The sequence below is a fragment of the Hyaena hyaena genome, unplaced genomic scaffold (assembly GCF_003009895.1).
Source record: "Hyaena hyaena isolate Hyena2069 unplaced genomic scaffold, ASM300989v1 scaffold_6, whole genome shotgun sequence".
In the NCBI taxonomy this organism is placed as follows: domain Eukaryota; kingdom Metazoa; phylum Chordata; class Mammalia; order Carnivora; family Hyaenidae; genus Hyaena; species Hyaena hyaena.
In genome coordinates, this window is record NW_024080638.1 from 4,618,723 (window position 1) to 4,634,071 (window position 15,349).

General features: G+C 47.4%; 1 protein-coding gene across 3 annotated transcripts in view; it reads left to right on the forward strand.

Annotated features, from left to right (window-relative positions):
- The window catches only part of LOC120236916 (A-kinase anchor protein 2), a 131,730-nt gene that overhangs the window by 24,383 nt on the left and 91,998 nt on the right, over positions 1-15,349 (forward strand). Inside the window, exon 1 of one of the 3 annotated variants that reach the window (XM_039240001.1) lies at positions 261-364. The exons of the other annotated variants lie outside the window; for them this stretch is intronic. The gene's annotated coding sequence lies outside the window, so the exon portion shown is untranslated. Of the gene's footprint in view, positions 1-260; positions 365-15,349 lie in introns of those variants that run through there. 3 annotated transcript variants of the gene reach the window in all.

The following is a 15,349-nucleotide window of genomic DNA, read 5'->3' on the forward strand; positions in this document are numbered from 1 at the left end:
CGGACATACTCGGCTTCACTGGCCTCTATCCACCTCTCTCTCCATCCTTGCATCCCTCCAATCTCCCCATTCATTCATTTCGTGGTTTCTCGGTTTGTGCTTGGATGCCACCGAAGCCAGAGACGCGTGGGTGGCTGGGTGGGGAGGGCCCGCGGGCGCCGGGCGCGGAGAGGGGCGGGGAAGGGGCGGGCTCCGGCCGCGCGGGCGGCGCTCCCGGCCCTCCGGCGAGCCCAGCGGCCGCTGCGCCCGGCAGACGCGCTCGCCCCGGGCCCGGGGCTGCCGCACGCCTTCCCCGGAGCCTCTCAGACGCCCCGCGCCCGAGCAGAGCTGGAGGACTGCGCCCCCCAGGATCCCGCGGGCAGAGGTGGGTGGCCCAGGCTGGGGGCGCCGCAGCCCCCGACCCCGCGGCCCCGGGGCGCCCTCTTAGTGTTGGGGCCTCAGGCGTCGTCCCCGGGGCGCCCTCCGAGGGTTGGGGCTTCAGGCGTGGGGAATGGGTGGCCCGGGAGGGACTGCAGATCTGGGGAGTCTTCCGAAGGATCCCAGACTTTAAAGGGCTTTTTTGGCCTTGCCTAGCGGAACGTGTGCGCGGAGGTGGCCTGGCTGGAAAGGGCTGTGGCCATGTGGCTTTGAATTCCTAGGTTTGGGGGAGGGCCGAGCCTTGGGCTGCTTTATTCAATACTTAGTTATATATGCCTTAGAAAAATAAACTTAGGACCCTTTCCTCTGCCCTCCAACACACACACACACACACACACACACACACACACACACGGGATGTACAGGAAAAGCGGGGAATATCTAACGGCCGTGGCCACCCCTCTAGATCCGGAGCAGCAGAGGATGGAGCCACCGGTTTCAGCTCCCGAGGAAGACGCGGGTCCTTAGATGGCAGCGCTAGGGCGTTTGGGGAGCTAAGGCCCGGGAGGGACGGGTCCCCGACCAGCCGGAGCCTCGCGAACTGGGTCTGGGAGCTGCACTCCGGGGACCATGCGGGAGAGGGGGCAGCCTTTCTGCGCGGGGACTCCCGGGGTACGCGCTGAGCCTGGAAGTTTGGCCTGAGGCTGAGACCCCAGCTGTTAGGACCCGGTGTTTTATCCTGGATAGGGCGGAGGGTACGTCTCTTTGGGCCCTTCGTGGAGACACTTCGGGGAGTGGAAGTGGCTGGTCGCGGTGGTGCGCGCTGGGCGAACTGTGCTTGTAACCTGGGTGGAGGCAGCGTGACCTCAGGGATGGGAGCGAGGAGATCCTGGCGGCCCTGAGAAATTCCGGAGAAGCGTAGCGGAGGACGAGGGACTGAACCGAGGTCCGTGAGAGCTGGGAGCCCGGGACCCGGCGGAGGGAGGCGGGGCGGGCCCGGGAGCAGCCTGGGCGGCCGGGGGGAGCGCCGCCGGCTAAGGGGCGGCGCAGTGGGGAGCGAGGCAGTGAGCAGGACTGGCAGAGGGTTACAGAGCTCGCCAGCCCCGGGGACCCTTCCCTAATCCGCAAAAAGGGGGCGTCGCGAAGGGCAGTGACTCATTTTGAGAGACCGTGGGTTGTGTCCCCAGACCCGGTAAAGCCAGTTGCGTGGGGTGGTATTGGTTTGGCTGTGATAGGCTGTGTGGTCAGACTTTGACAAATCTGTACCCTTCTCTGTAGCAGTTATAAGCTCAGAGCTATTAATTTGGGCAGGCTTCCTTCCCCTCCCCCTCCCGTCCTAAATGTATTTATCTTTGAAAAGAGATCAGAAGAGATCACGCAGGGACACACACCCATACATCTCTATATAGTACATCTCTCTCCCTCTCTTTTTTTTTAATTTTATATGTGTTTTATTTCTTTCTGAGAGAGAGAGACAGTGCGAGCAGGGAAGGGTGAGAGAGAGGGAGACACAGAATCTGAAACAGGCTCCAGGCTCTGAGCTGGCTGTCAGCACAGAGCCCGATGTCGGGCTCGAACCCACAAACCGTGAGACCATGACCTGAGCCGAAGTCAGAAGCTTAACCGGCTGAGCCACCCAGGCGCCCCTATATAGTACATCTCTGAATCTCTAACAAGCTCAAAGGGGAAGCAGCCCTTCTTCTTAACATGCTGCAGGCATCTGGAGGCCACCAGGGCCATTGTAATCCCAGAACATTGGTTTCCTTGCTTTTGTTCTAATTCAAGAGAGTTCACTTAAGCATCACACTTTTCTTCCTGGAAATGGTCCTAATTTCATTAAACGTTCTCTCTTTCTCCCCGCCTAGCAGCGTCCCCAACACTAATCAATAAAATCTCAGAGTAGGGCATTTACTCTGTCAGTTTAAACATAAAGCCTTTTAAGAATTAAAACTTGCCCTAACACATCTTCTCAACAGCTGTCCACTGCCAGCTTTCTCCTGCCCAGTTTTGACGCTGGCTCTTTGCTCAGAGGGCACCTTTTCCTTTGAGTGGCCACAACATGGGTTAGGCAGGTCCTGCAATTATTTTGGGCTACCCCAGTAACATTAGCCAGGAGCCAAGAAAAATGAAGTAACCTCACTTGGGTCTCCCCGCCTCTCCCCTAGCAGACTACAGGTTAGGTGCTGAGATGTTTCTCTGGCACCAAAGTTCACTTTCTTTCGGGGATGTGGAGGTGCTGGTGTGAGAGAATGGCTGGCTGGGCTCTGAGATGGGACAGACCTTTTGAAATACCCATTATCTCATAGTTCTGGCATGACGGTTGGCAAGGCTTCCTGCCTGCAGAATTCAGGGTAGCATAGTCAGATGTTTCACTTTCATAAGTGGCTCATTCTCAGGATGCTCAGGATCTCGGGCTCATAAGATGAAGCAAGTTGTCTTAACTTCTTATCAAGTGAGAGAGGAGTATGATCTATTGGTTGTTTTATTTCTAAAACGTATCAGTATTTTAGTATAGCACCAACTATTAAATATTACTTTTCAAAATGGGATCACCCTAGATTTTCTAGTTAGTTATTAGAATTATTGTCTAGATACCATCCTCATAGATTTGGTGGATTCCTAAAACATCCATATCTCAGATTTCTATCACAGATGTTATTGCAAGTCTCTATTTATTTTTTTAATTTTTTAATGATTTTTATTTTATTTTATTTTTGAGACGGAGAATGAGCAGGCGAGGGGCCGAGAGAGAGGGGGAGTCACAGAAGCCAAAGCAGGCTCCAGGCTCTGGGCTGTCAGCACAGAGCCTCATGTGAGGCTCAAACTCATGAACTTGTGAGACCATGACCCGAGCCCAAGTCGTCGCTCAACCAACTGAGTCACCCAGCCTCCCCTACAAGTCTCTGTTTATTAAGATAATGAGAAATGTTTCAAATACAAATGAAATTGAGTTTGGATGGAGGTTGTGTTGAGGGGTTTTAATGATTAAAACAGGAGCATGTTGAAATTTCCTTCTAAAGACCAAAAGGGTGAGGTTTAGTTCCACCCCTAAGGCTGGTAGAATTGATGATCAGTCTCGAATTAGCCTCTAAAATGGCTGTTCTTTGATTCTGAGAAATGATCCTGAGTCATCGTTTGCTTAGATGATTGATCAAGGATTCTGTACCACCTACTGGAAATTTGAACCAATTAATTAATATACTTACCAATAATTCTAGTAAATTTTGCTGGAAAACTTACTAAACAATTTTAGATTCAACAATTTAGGAAGTTTTTCTGGAAAACAAAACTCCATTTTCTTCATATCATGTATCATTTTCTTTATACTGTGTGAACTCTACACCCATGGATAGATTTTCCATGGAGCTAAAAAAGCTTACCTTTGGGGGTCTCCTCCCTGGCACGTGCCTTACCCATTAGCACGTTGAGTGGCTTGGGCCTGAGGGTGACAGTGCCTTCATGATCCATGATGAGATCCAAGCTCTTTGTAAGATAATCCCCTTCTAAGAATATATAAGTCCACTGTCTTTAAAAAAATAAAAAAAATAAAAAAGGAGGGGCCACCTGGGTGGCTCAGTTGGTTCAGCTCCAACTTCAGCTCAGGTCATGATCTCAAGGTTAATGAGTTCAAGCCCCACACAGGACTCTCTGCTGTCAGTGCATAGCCTGCTTCGGATCCTCTGTCTCCACCCCCCTCTGCCCCTCCCCGCTCATTCTCTCCCTCAAAAAATAAATTGAAAACTGAAAAAAAAAAAATCACTGTTCAAGTTTTGGACATTTGGCCTTCAAACATGGTTTTCAGGAATGTATTATTATAGGAAAGTTGAAATCATCTCTGTTTCCATTGGAAATCCACTATTTTGCTCAAAGAGTAAATTACAGAGTTTGGATACGTGATTTTCCCTAGCACTTGATTAACTAGAATACTTAAGAAGTGAATTACATTAAGCAATAGAAGTTTAAACCTTAGTTTTAAAAATGTGTTTCAACTGTTGGTGTTAAAAGTGTGTATCTAAATGTAATGGATGGCTACCTTGCCCTGACTGCTCTTTGCCTTGGTGAGTTTACTGTGGTGAATATATTGTTGTCCTTCCATTGACAATTTAGGACTTTGTAGTCTCTGCATGATGTCAACACAGATACAAATTAGGATGTATAAGAGTGCACAAGTGTCATTGTGGAATCCACTCCAGGACAGCCTCTGGAGACTGGCTTTTGAGAAAACAAATCCCAATACAAATATCATTTCTGTTCTTTGCCCCACTCTCTGGAAAGTTGAGTGCCAGAAAAATGAATTAATCACGACCTTTCCGTCACCTACCGTACAGCAAGATGCGCTTTCTCCAGGGTCCAGCCCAGGGTTCTCTTTACCTGTTGAAAGTAATGCTGAGACTGGGAAGGTGCAAGAGAAGACAGATGGCACGGAGGAAGGGCCTGAGGGCATCCTCAGGCACATCTACCTCTTTTCCCTTTAGTATTTGTCTCTGAAATCCAGGCATACCAGTTCTACAAGGCCTTTGGGGGTACATTCGAGTGGGATCAAGGGACAGGTAACTGGTATTTGTTCCCCTCTTGGTGGAAGTCTCAGGGTGACCAGATGGGCCATGCAGCTGGAGAAGGTGGCCCGTGGAGGCAGAATGCTGCTCATTTTCCTCAGGGATGGGGGGAAGATGATGGAGCTTCCCTCAAGTGGGTTTGAGGAGTTGGGTGTTTTTGTTCGGTCAGAGAATACATGTCCCGGTCGAGGGGGTAAGGGGGTCATGGAATGAATGCCAGGGAGGCGGGGGCAGCTGCAGGACTCTGTGAAGAATGTCATTGTCCTTTGACCCTTTTCTTTCTTAGATGTGTGCAGGTTTTGATGCTTAAGCCTGAGTGAGCAGAGATATGCAGATACTGTAATGCCCGAGTTATCCAGAACCATGGCGGGGCCAAAATACATTAGCGCCTTGGCTGAGTTCTCTGTAGGATCTTGGGCATGTCACTTAAATGGAATCTTCGTTCCTTCACCTCTATAAATGGGGATACCACAACCTGCCTGTCTGAAAACTTGCACTAAATGAGATACAACTGTATATGGAAGTACCTTGCATGTATTGTATTTCTTAAGTTAACAAAATCTCCTTTCATCTTTTTTTCTTAAGATTTATTTGTTTATTTAAGTAACCGCTACACCTGACATGGGGCTTGAACTTACACCTTCAAGATCGAGAGTCGCATGCTCTGCTGACCGAGCCAGCCAGGCACCCTAAAATCTCTTTCCATCTTTATGCTAGCTGGAAATACATGGTTTTTTAAAGTTAATTTTTAAAATGCCAGCAGTTATGTAGCAGGTCAGTTGTTCATCCTTCACACCGATCAGAGGGAAAAGCATTGAGCACAGAGATTCTGCAAGCCTAACGTCACCTTCACTGGCCAACCCCATTTTGACTTGCAGGAGTCGGGCTGACATCCTTCTTCTCCTGTTACCCTCAAAGCACTTGCACTATTGAGGCTTCTTCCATTTTTCTTCACTTGCTTCCTCTTTATGCTCTGAGCAAGTCAGAAATTGTTCCTCATTGGACAAACAGACCCAAATTTTCAGGACCCTAATCCTGGCCTTTAAGCTCACTCAGTGACCCGTAGTGTGATGGATGTCAGTGGGACCTCCCTTCCGAAACCCTGGCAAGATTCTTTGCCGGCTCTAATGCATTTACTCTGTCACTGAGATGGGAATGGGGATTAATAAATTAAGTAAAGATGTGCAGCCAGGATTACAATTAAAACGGTTTTCCGAAGAGCCTGGGAAGCCTCATTAATCCAGTCCTTTTATGTCTTACCATTTAATTTCACAGATTTGCCATAGATTTTGCAGGTTGGATGAATTATTAAGTAGCACCGTGCTGGGGTGGCCTCACCAGAAATATTATTTTGAATAAACTCTTAAGTGTTACAAATCATTCTTTGATACAAACCAGCCTCCCGCCTGGGTCCAAAGCTCTCCACCAAATCCTCTGCGCCAGCCTGGCCTGGGGTCTGAACTAGCACGAGCCTGGACATTTAAGGAAGTGAGGTGGTTAGAAAAAGTAACTGGGGATTTACAAGCGACGTGGTTTAAAAAGAGGAACATTGTAGCTCCTGACCCTGTTTGCATTGCCTCTGTGAAGTTTTCTTTTTAGTCATTGTGTGCAGGAGAGAAATCCCCCACCTTAAAATGTCCCACGAAGGGGGCACCACCCAGCTCACGTCCAGTGACCCTCTGATGTCTCCAGCCCCGCACTGAAGACCCAGCTTCCTAGGAATCCGCCGTGTTCGCTTGGGCAGCACATCTGGATGTCCAATCTAGTCATACCAGTGTCTGTGTAGGGATTCCCGGGCTCTGGCACAGACCGCCAGGATCATTCTTTTAAACCAACTCTTCTGGTGATGCCAGATAAAGCTTGGAAATTTATTGCATCGAGACATGAGCCTGCAGAGGATATAGGTACCTCCCTAGCACCCCACAAGAGTAGTAACTTAGGAGAGAGGGGAATGTGCCCTGGGCCAGGTTCGTTATTTTTTTTTTAATATTTTTTAATGTTTTGTTATCTTTGAGAGAGGGAGCAGGAGCAGAGAGAGAGGGAGACACAGAATCTGAAGCAAGCTTCAGGCTCTGAGCTGTCAGCACAGAGCCTGGTGCCGGGCTCGAACTCATGAACTGCGAGATCATGACCTGAGCTGAAGTCAGATACTTAATGGACTGAGCCACCCAGACTCCCCCCTCCCCCACCTAGTGAAGTTCCCAGATAGGCAGATACACCCAGACCTGCCTGGTCTCAGGTCTCGACTGATTTCACTGCTCTGACACAGAGGCGATCCTGGAACTGCTTCAGAAAGCTCTGTGTGTTCTGCCTGAACTTTCTGCCCTGCGGATCCCTCCACTCCTGCTCTGCTTTTAGGATGCAAGAGACATCGAGTCCATATATAAAGATAAATACATGCCAGTCCAGAAGCATTAACCTCTCTTTGAACCACACAAGGATGTATTTTATTGCTTTGCACATGCGTTAGTGAGGGGGCCGTGAGGAGGGTTCTTACTGTGCAAAGTGAGGATAGGCTGTAACGCTGGAGCAGTGTTTCCTGGGCTGTCAGAAGAGGCCAGTCCTCTGGAGCTTTCTGCATGATGCTTAGCATGCCCGGGGTTTGCAAAGTGTAGAGGAGACCTTTCCCAGGCCTTCCAGGTTTACCGTCTTTTGCCAGAGGAGTGTGGAGCTACCGTCCACACCACATGGAGCACTGTGAAGAGAAGGGGTCCCCTAGGTGGTCATCCTCCCTGTAGCCCATGACCTTCCCAGCGTGTCTGGGGTGAAGCGTGGGGCCGGGAGTGGCAGAGACCAGCCCTGCAGATCCCGGGAAGCCCAGCCCTGGGCAGGGGAGAGGAATGGACGCTGACTTGCCTTTCCTTCCACCCAGTTAACTGCCTCAAATGCAGAGCTCTGTGGGGCCCCCTCGAGCTCCGCACCTGGGTGAAGTGTGTGCAGAAGGTTCTAGAAAGGTCAAACCACACTTTCCTGTAGGCAGTTAACTGACTGTTTTCAGTCCCTCTCCCTGACTGGATTGGCTTACATTATCATGACATCATTTGCTCAGCAGGAGCACTTTGGAGCGGTGGCTCGTGTAAGCTGTGTGATAGAGCCTGCAAACAGAAAGAAACTCATTGTTTCGCCCTCTTTATGAAAGGACCTAGGGGAGTGATTTTCCCCAAAGAATAAATCTTTTTTTTTTTTTTTTTTTTTTTTAAAAATTTTTTTTTTTTTTTTTTTTTTTTTACAAATAGTTTATTGTCAAGTTGGTTTCCATATAACACCCAGTGCTCATCCCCACAAGTGCCCCTCTCCGTGCCCATCCCCCCTCACCCCCCACATCCATCAGTCCTCAGTTTTTGTCAGCATTCAAGAGTCTCTCATGGTTTGCCTCCCTCCCTCTCCCCCACTATTCTTCCCCTTCTTCTCACTCATGGTCCTCCGTTAAGTTCCTCCTAATCCACCTATACATGCAAACATATGGTACCTGTCCTTCTCTGCCTGACTTATTTCGCTCAGCGTAATACCCTCAAGGTCCACCCACGTTGCTACACATGGCCAGATTTCATTGTTTCTCATTGCCATGTAGTATTCCATGGTATAGATAAACCACATCTTCTTGATCCATTCGTCCGTTGATGGACACTTAGGCTCTTTCCATGTTTTGGCTATCGTTGAGAGTGCTGCTATGAACATTGGGGTACATGTGCTCCTATGCCTCAGCATTTCTATATCCCTCCCCAAGGAATAAATCTTAATTTTCTAGAAAATTCAAGTACTTCACAACTCTGAATTCAAAAGCTCTCTCTGTGTGTGTATTAAAATCAAGGCTCATGTGCCATGTGCTGTGTGATTCCAAGACTATATTTAGCCTGGCAAATTAGTATTTTGCATTAGAACATTTTATCCTTGTGAAGGATAGCAGGCATTCTCCTCTGACACAATTCCAGATGAAAAGAATCCATCCATTTGGGGAGGAAAACCATCAAACCCTATAGGCAACTTAGATCATATCCAAGGTGCCCATCATTATCCCTATTTGGGGATCATTTTTCCTTCAGAAAAAAGTTCAAATCAGCGTTAAAATGCAGCACAGAGATGGGCCCCACGTGTGGGAGGCATTGCTTTTGCATGAAATCACAATGTGTACATTGTTTTAAAATATTCTTTTCATCATATGCTTCATTATCAAAACAATTCACAGCCTCCCAAGGATGGCAGATGTTACAGTATGACAGCATCGAGGATATAAAATAGAAGGATGGAAAGGGAAGAAACCCCTCCCTCTCCAACCATCAATGAGAATGGAATTTAGTTTTCTTTTCTCGGGAATTCCCTGTAATCCCCAGGGACACCTGGATCTTGAGGTTTCTTGGGTGTGTGTGTGTGTGAGAGGAGCTAAGAGCCAAGGGGAAGGGAATTAACATTTTTTGAGTGCCAGATGGTAAACTGGTTGCTTTATCTCGCGATCTTACTTATTCCTTAAAATCACCGCCATTTTTCAAAAAGGGATGCTGATGTGCTTGGCGGTTGTGGAACCAGCCCAGGGTCCCACAGCTGCACGATGTCCTACCCAGCCCCTCCTGTTTCTCCCACTCGGCTCCCTCCTGTTACTAACCCAGTGCTCTGGGGGCCCTGCTGTTCAAAGTGTGGCCCGGGGACCTGTGGCATTGGCATGACTCAGGAGCTTGTTGAAACCAGAGGATCCTGAGCCCCATTCCAGACCTACTGAATCAGATTCTGCATTTTAACAAAATCCCCGAGACTTTGTATGCACGTTATGGTGTGAGAAGCTCTCTCACCCCACTTGGAGGAGGAAGGTTTGGCAGTCAACACAATGCAAGGTAGCCAGGCTTCCAGACTGGAATCAGCAGCTTCAGCCTGAGAGTTTGGTCCATGAGAGGGGAGGATGCTCCTAGAATCTAGTGGGATAAACACCCTGCAGTGCACAGGACAGCCCCCGAAAATGAAGAATTATCCTCCCCAAAATGTCCAGAGTGCTGCTGTTGAGATACCCCGGTCTCGTTGTCCCTGTCTAGAATTCACAACCTGTAGATGTGTTTCCGTAGCTTCAGATGCACGTAACTCTTTAGCAAGTGTGTCTTAAATGAGATGATTCAAATTGCAGTGCGCTATGCAGATGTGATTCTTTTTTATTGGGACTTGAAAAGTGACAAGGAGTTTAGATTGCAGTGTGAAAAGATTTCCATTGGAGTTTTGAGAGCGTCTGGCTCAGGTGCCCAGGAAGCAGTGGAAATCCTGTACTGATTGACCCCCACTGGGGTCCCTGGCGCCCCAGCCCCTGGCCATCCTGCCTGGCATCAATGCCTTTCGTGTTTTAGTTTCACTTGCCCAGGCCTCTGGCCTATTTTTCAGCTCCCAAGCAAACTGTGTTGGGTCAGCTGTGCCACCTGGAGGCTGGGGGAGGGAAGGGGGAAAATGAAGGACTCCTTCCTTAGGCCTTTCCTCTCTGCCTACGGGATCTGTGCCTCTCCTTCTTTTCTCACTCAGCTCCTTCAGCCCCACCACACTGCAGGCACTTCTACGGCTAAACCCCTATCCTCTGTCCCCTCTCCCCTCTCTCTCTTGTTAGATTCTGGCCCAGAACCTCTGGAACTGTCTCCCCTGCAGGCCCTCTGTCTCCCTCCTTCCTTTTCTCTCTGTCTTTCTTCCTTCTGTAAGCTGGCAACCCACCAGAATCATCACTGGGAAGTGAAACCAGCGCACCCATGTATATGACAGGGAGAAAAAGCTTTTGAAGTGAAGTTATATCCAGGAAAGCACCCCTGTCATTCACCCTCAGTTTTAAGAGTCTCCTCAAAATTGCTACAAACGTCTCCACCTACTTTCTTATTTTATTCTGATTCAACTTAACTTCTTCTTGAGCTCTAGAATTTGAAGACAGAGTTCTCTGTAGGTTCTATTGTGTTTTCCAGCTTTCTTTCATTGTTGGTGTTAAAACATTCATTTTCCAGTACTTTTTTTTTTAGTTTATTTATTTATTTTGTGAGAGAAAAGAGTGATCAGGGGAGGGGTAGAGAGAGAGGGAGAGACAGGATCCCAAGCAGGCTCCTTGCTGACAGTGCAGAGCCCAATGCAGGGCTCGAACTCACGAACCTTGAGATCATGACCTGAGCCGAAACCAAGAGTCAGACGCTTAACTGACTGAGCCACCCAGGGGCCATTATCCATGAAGTAGATTGTTCTAGGTAAGCCTTAGAACCAAACTGGATTTATAACGAAGGCATTCCAAGGAAAAGAAAACCTCTTTGCGGCTTCTGGGCACCCTCTTTTTGTAAACTTTATAATTTCTCGTGAACAAAACGTGGGGCCGTAAAAGTGGAGGAGGCCGTGGGGAGTGGCTGGTGGACGAGGCAGAACATTCAGCCCCGGCACTGAGGTCTAGAGGCCGGAGCAGAAGAAGCCAGAGTGCTGGGCTTCTGGCCAGAGTGGAATGTATCTTCTCAGGGCTGGGGAGCCTGTGTTTTTCCAGCAGACCAGCTGACCTGCTCCAGAGGGCTTTAAACTGGAGGGCCGGGACTTCCAGGGAATAGTGGAAGTCAGAACATGAGAGCAGTTCCTATGGATTATCCGTTTTGCCACCAAAAAGGGGATTTGATACCTGGTCATTGATTCCTAGTCATCGTTTTGAGAAAATAATTGGGAAATTGATAATAGGACTAATTTTTGTCTTTAACATCGGTCTTAAAGTTATATAAATGAGAGGAAGAAAGTTTTAGGGGCCTCTGCCCCTAAGGCACCATTTTTCCCTCCAATTTATACCCTCTAGATATTTTGTCACATCTCCCCAACTCCTCAAGGGTCCTCTTGGGCTTGGTAATATACGCCAGCTCTTGCAAGTTCTACTGAACAAGTCTTTCTGCCACAAACGATACCTTTCAAACTTGGCCTGGAAAAACGCTAGCAAAAATCACGACACAATTGACGACTGCAAATACTTGGGCAAATACAAAATAACAATTGCTGGGACTTTATTAAGAAAGGATCCAAACCAAGGACAGATTTTCTATGATCAGAGAAACACATAATACAGTATGTGTACAGTCGAATAAAACCTTGAACTTTTAACATGCGTTTATTTTCATCCATGAATTATGAATGCTCTTCTTTTTTGAAGAGCATCACTTGAGAAAGTTCAAATGTTTATATTTCGTCAGACATTTGGGTCTCCCATAAGAGCAGATACTCTGAGCCCAAAAGTAGATTTAAGCTGCTTCTGATAATGAATATTTGTTGAAAGTTGGGCCCTCTTTCAAGTGCCACACACGTGTTGTCATCTTTGACCTTCATAACATCCTGTTGGGAAAGGCACCATTATTATTTTGCTTTGTTACAGATGAAGAGACGGAAACACAGTGGTTTAGGACAAGAGCACATCACGGGTGGCAAAGCTAAATTTGAATCCCTATAGTCTGTCATCTATAGACAGTCTCTTAATCATTACCCTTTTTATTCTGCCTTCTTAGTGCTTAATATAAACTCAGCTAGCCCTCTCCTTTTACTGTGGTTGAAGTTCTGAATCTCAGTCCATAAGTAAAGCCTTGCAAACATAACAAAACAAAACAAAAACCCGTAGCATTTAAAAATTTACATAAATTAACTTAATTTTGTCTCCGAGTCCACAGCCTGTCCACCTAACAGAAAATATAACCTCAGTTATTAGGGGGACATGCTTACCTTGTGGCTGTATCCAAGGTTTAAGGGTATAGAAGGTTGTGGGAAGGAGGCCATCGCGACACGCGCCTACACTAGTTTTAGCTGTGATTTCCAGTGACGTGTCTACATTGCTTTTGACTGTTTCTGTCCACATGGCCAAGTTTGAGGCTCTCTGCTAGACCACGCAGGTGTGGAAGGTTCACAGGAATCCTTGGCAAGTCTGTGAACCTGGAGCCTGGAGTCTCCTCTTTGAAATCTTGCCTGTTTCCCTAGGAACTTCCAGGGAACCAAGCAAAACACCCAGAGGTGGAGGGAGAAAGGACCCTTCCGGTCCCAGAACTCCTTGCATAATCCTGTGGATGGCTGAGCTTCTTACAAAAGCCAGGAAGAACTTTGACCCTTTGATACCAGATCCCCGAAGCAAGCATTTACATGAAAAGCCTGGCTGCCTGCCTAAGGAGGGGAGAAAGTAAAAAGAGAAGACATTTATTAAGATCGCAAAAATATTTGTGGAGCAGAATGGTGGTTGCCAGATGCTGGCGGAAGGGAAGAATGAGGAATTGGTGTTTCATAGGTAGAATTTCAGTTTTGCAAGATGAGAAGGGCTCTGTGGATGGATGGTGGAGACAGCTGCACAAGAAAGTGGTGTGAAGTGGTTAAGGTGGTACATTGTATGTTATATATATTTTACCACGATAAAAAAGCATAGTCATCAATGCAGAGATTTTATTTCCTTTGTATAAACTTCAACTCACTGAAAAATAGCAAAAAGAACTCTAGAGAACAAACCGATGGTCACCAGAGTGGAGGCGGGTGGGGTATGGGTGAGATAGGTGGTGGGGTTTAAGGAGGGCACTTGGGATGAGAATTGGGTGATGTATGGAAGTGTTGAATTATTCTATTGTGCACCTGAAACTAATATTTAAAAAAATATTTAATATTTATATATTTTTGAGTGAGAGAGAGAGAGAGACAGACAGAGCCTGAGTGGGGGAGAGACAAAGAGAGGGGGAGACACAGAATCTGAAGCAGGCTCCAGGCTCTGAGCTGTCAGCACGGAGCCCAAAGTGGGGCTTGAACCCATGAACCGTGAGATCATGACCTGAGCCGAAGTTGGATGCATAACTGACTGAGCCACCCAGGCACCCCCAAAACTAATATGAACACTGGATGTTAACATACTGGAATTAAAATAAAAGCCTAAATAAAAATAGTACAAGGATCAATCCAAATGACAGAAATAAAAAATGAATTTGTCACCCTCTCCAAAAAAAGTTCATGAAAAATGATTTTTGAAGCCGAAGGAGGAAAGTTGAGTTGAATTGTCCAGGAGTGGATGTGTTCATGTTCCTTGGGGGAAGTTCCGGGGCTTGTCTGACCTCTGAGACCAGCCTAGGTCTTGAAACACCAAGGCCATAAACACCCAATAATGAATTGGCTTAGAGAGTGTTTGTGAGTCCAAGTGGTCCATTCCCTCAAAGAGCATCTAGTGGGACAAGCCTGGATGGTAAATGGCAGCCTCAATGGAGGCCAGAGGACTGCGATTTGAAGAGAAGGACATAAGCTGAGTTGTGTTTTCCCTATCCAGGCAGCTCTCTGTCCCTGGGATGAGGACAGCTCCTTAAGTGCCACACCTCTGTCATCCTAGGAATCTGGAGCTGTCATATATCTCAGTATTGTTTCCTTTGCAAATTAAGTCTGTCTTGTCATATTTCCAAGGTGGAAACTACCTCTCCCCTTTTTATCTTTACCAGAGCGGCTCCATGACAAGGGGCATGATAGATGCCCAGACTTGCCCTCTGGCATTCAGAGTGCCAGATACCTAGCTCTACAGAGGCCCAGCCTCTGAGATAGGAAGAGGTGCCTAGCGAGGTCTCAGACACACTCCTTCTGAGAGTTTGGTGTCTCCACAGTTGTCAGAAAGGGCATGTTCTGGGGCGCCTGGGTGGCTCAGCTGGTTAAACGTCTGACTTTGGCTCAGGTCATGATCTCACGGTTTGTGAGTTCGAGCCCTGCATCATGCTCTGTGCTGACAGCTCAGAGCCTGGAGCCTGCTTTGGATTCTGTGTCTTCCTCTCTCTCTGCCCCTCCCAGCCTCACTCTCTGTCTCTGTCTTTCAAAAATGAATAAACATTAAGGAAGGAAGGAAGGAAGGAGGGAAGGAAGGAAGGAAGGAAGGAAGGAAGGAAGGAAGGAAGGAAGGAAGGGCATGTTCTGAGAGTGACCTATGGTGTGGTTGCAAGGCTGTGGAAGCACAGTGGTGGCCCTGAACGGCTCATTCTTGTCAGTGGACTTCAGGGCTACGCCAGCAGGATGACTTCCTGGTGGAGGGACAGCTCCCAGATGTGGAGACCGCAGCTGACTTCCAGCCCCAACAAGCATGTTGAGGCAATTCTGTGCTGGGCACTCCTTCTTCTTGCCCTGGTTTGTTTGTGTTTAATGTTAACTGTGGTAAAATGCATATAACATAAAACTTATCACCGTAACCAATTTTCAAATGTGTGATTTAGTGGCAATGAGCATTGTTGTGATATCACCACCCATAGAATATTTTCATCTTGCAAAATTGAAACTCTTTACTCATTACACATCAGCTCCACATTTTTTCTCTTTCCATCACTTGGCAACCACTGTTTTAGATTCTGGCTCTATTAGTTTGACTATTCTAGGTACCGCATGTAAGTGGAATTATTCGGTATTTGTCTTTTTCTTGACTAGCTGTTTCACTAAGCATAAAGTCCTCAAGGGTCATCTGTGTTGTGACATGTGTCAGAACT